This window comes from Rhineura floridana, chromosome 1 (assembly GCF_030035675.1).
Source record: "Rhineura floridana isolate rRhiFlo1 chromosome 1, rRhiFlo1.hap2, whole genome shotgun sequence".
In the NCBI taxonomy this organism is placed as follows: Eukaryota; Metazoa; Chordata; class Lepidosauria; order Squamata; family Rhineuridae; genus Rhineura; species Rhineura floridana.
The window spans coordinates 32744062-32747266 of record NC_084480.1 but is presented as its reverse complement, the minus strand read 5'-3'; the positions used below and the strand labels follow the sequence as shown (position 1 = coordinate 32747266).

Below are 3205 nucleotides of genomic sequence, written 5' to 3'. Positions count from 1 at the left end.
TTCAATAGGATTTATTTCTAAGTAGGCAGAATTAGGGATGGGAGAGAAATTCAATTGAGTTCACATTTAATGTACCTAATTCACATTTTCTGAAACAGTATGCAAACCAAAACACAGCTGTTTCCCCCAAAATTTACACTTTTCTGAATTTTGCTATGCAGTTCTCCAACCAAGTGATGTGCACAAAAATGCATGTACTAAGGTCACTACTGCATAAAAATGCATATATTAGTGAAAATAATGCATGATATTAGGGAGAGATGATTTGAAAAAATGTGTATAGTATAGGGTTGCCAGGTCAGAAGCATCCTAAACCCTGAGATTTCAGGGGCAGGCCCTACTGATGTCATAGTCGGTGGCCCTAGTGATGTCATTAAGCATGATGCATTAAGCATCAACCACAGTTGCTTGGAGCATACCACTCAAACAAAAAAAATTCTCTGATTGGAAATTAAGATAGAAATCTTAGCTAAATGAAGGTGTTTCCAGGTCCAGCTGAAGTGACAGGATCATTCCTTCTCACCTGCTTAGAGCTTGGGTAAGGAACATTTAATCTAGCCTACTTGCTTCTGGCAAGAGCGTTTAAGTGCCCTCAGGCCCAGCCTGTCACCAGAAAGCCATTGTAGGAAGAAGGGAACCTAATGTTGTGGAGATGTTAGATGGGAGCACTCGGGAGTAAAGATGGATGCCCCTGAAGGCTGCCATTCTAAACACAGTTACTAAGAGACTAAGCCCCATAGAACTCAAGAGGACTTACTTCTGAGTAGATATTGTTAGGATTGTGCTGTTGGTAAGGACTGACTTGGGATCCTCTGCAACAATATCCATATCAAAGCAGGATTGGCAACTCCCTGCCTGGAATGCTCTGCCTGCCTTTTAACATTGCTGCTCCAAACTTCTTCACAGACTTGACCCTTCACTGCAGAGAGAGGTTTGAGAAATGAGTAAGAGTAAGAAGATTCTCTACTCTTTCCTGCCTACTCTGTGGCCTGCTATAAACTCAGTTTGACAGCCAAACCAATTCCAGTGAGCAATAGTTGACAGAGAGAAAACACACATGGTTTGGACACACAGAGTAGATTGGGAACAACAGCAATTGAAGCCACACTTCCCAGTATGTGAATTCTCTTTTAGCACTATTGGGCAAGAAACAAACCATCATGCAAATAACGAGGTGCATCATCAGCGGGTTTAAGGGGATTGAGCTGACGTCTATGGATGTAAGGGAGTAAGGTCAGAGGTAACTGAAATGAAAATAGAAAAAGAAAAACCAACAATAGTGATGATTTCTTAAATACAATGCCATACCAACCACAACAAGATTCCTATGAGTAAGGCAGAAAACTCAGCATCCCACAGCCAGCAAGGGTTCCTAACCAAAACTAAAAAAACCTGGCAGCCAGTTAGCCAAGGTGACAGAAATCCCCATGCAGCATAACCTGACCCAGGGGCTGCAGTTAGTACAGAATGCTCCAGCACGATTGCTGAAATGAGTGAGACCCTATCAGCTCATAACACGTCTGCTCTGAAATCCACACTGGTTGCTGATTTGCTACCAGGTCAAGTTCAAGGTGTGCTTTCCATGTTATGGGTTCCACATAGTACTTGTTCTGCTCTTGTAAGAAATTGATCCTTTAATGTGACAGCACGTCAAGAAGACTAAAGTAATGACAACAGAAGATTTATGTAACTTTAAAGTTGACAATGAGGACATTGAACTTGTCAAGGATTATCATTATCTTGGCTCAGTGCATATGTGGATCATGCAAAGTGTCATATGGAGTAACTATAAAAATGAAGAAAAATAAGTTTTTTTGATACATAGCTTGAAACATGTAAACAGTAAAAGATAAGGTCATTACTACACCTAGTTATTTGAAAGACAATTCATTAGCTTTCCAATGCAGTTTTAAAATTTTAATTAGACACGTCATTCACACATTATAGCTTAAATTAGAAACATTGGAAAAAGCTGGTTTTGGCTGTCTTGATTACATTATAAAAAGCTTAAGCAATCAGTCAGAATAGGCTATCACATGAAAATACAATTCAGATACATAAACCTTTCAAAATATCATAATGAAATTTTGCCACCTTACATGATATCAATTTGTGATCTGGCCATGGACTGGGCCTGTGCTTTGTAATTTGTTCATAAATGATCTAGAATTAGGAGTGAGCAGTGAGGTGGCCAAGTTTCAGGGTTGTGAAAACAAAAAATATCTCTCCAGACTGAGTGAGTGGGTGCTAAAATAGCAAGTGCAATTCAACGTAAACAAGTGTAAAGTTATGCATATTGGGGCAAAAAAGATATTAATTTCACATATACATTTATGAGGTCTGAGCAGGAACAAGACTTTGGGGTCATAGTGGATAACTCAATGAAGATGTGGACCCAGTGTGCAGCAGCCGTGAAAAAGGCAAATGCTATGCTAGGAATCATTAGGAAAGGAATTGAAAATAAAACTGCTAATATTCACTAATAGGAAACCAAAAAAATAACACCCTTGTGGTTTAAGAACGCACCTGTAGCCAACAGATATTTCTATCAAACTTTAAAAAGCAGAGAAATTGGACAGCTATAGTGAATGCACCAGGGGAGCAGGAGACTTGACCTCCTCTCTGAGATATTGTGAAAATGGAAATGGACTGCCTTCAAGCTGATTCCAACTTATGGGCGATCATTTGAATAGGGTTTTCATGGTAAGCAGTATTCAGAGGGGGTTTACCATTGCCTTTGTCTGAGGCTGAGAGGCAGTGACTGGCCCAAGGTCACCCAGTGAGCTTCATGGCTGTGTGGGGATTCGAACTCCCAGGTCATAGTCCAACACCTTAACCACTACACCACACTGGCTCTCCAAGGAGGAAAAGCCTATGGCACCTGGTATTCCCAGGCTGTCTCCCATCCAAGTACTAACCAGGCCTGACCCTGCTTACCTTCTCAGTCGAGATCGGATATGTTCAGGGTAGTATGGCCGTAGACCTGAGATATTGTAGTGCCCTACAAATTTGTCAAAATGCAAACACAATTTGGGTTGCTCTTTCACAGTCCCCTCCACTTCCTGTGCAGCTTGGAAGAATTTGGTGCACCTTGTTGCTCAGATGGAAAAAAAAAATCTAGGAGAAATATAATGACTGGATGGGTAATCTAGGCCAGATCTGGAATGTTTGTCCCTGAGGGGCTGCAGTTCTGTGGTTCCCCAAC

The 3205-nt window shown here is 41.0% G+C and overlaps 1 pseudogene; it reads right to left on the bottom strand.

The window, feature by feature from the left end:
* Nucleotides 1-2869: 2869 nt before the first annotated feature.
* Nucleotides 2870-2983, bottom strand: LOC133375927 (5S ribosomal RNA; annotated as a pseudogene).
* Nucleotides 2984-3205: the final 222 nt, after the last annotated feature.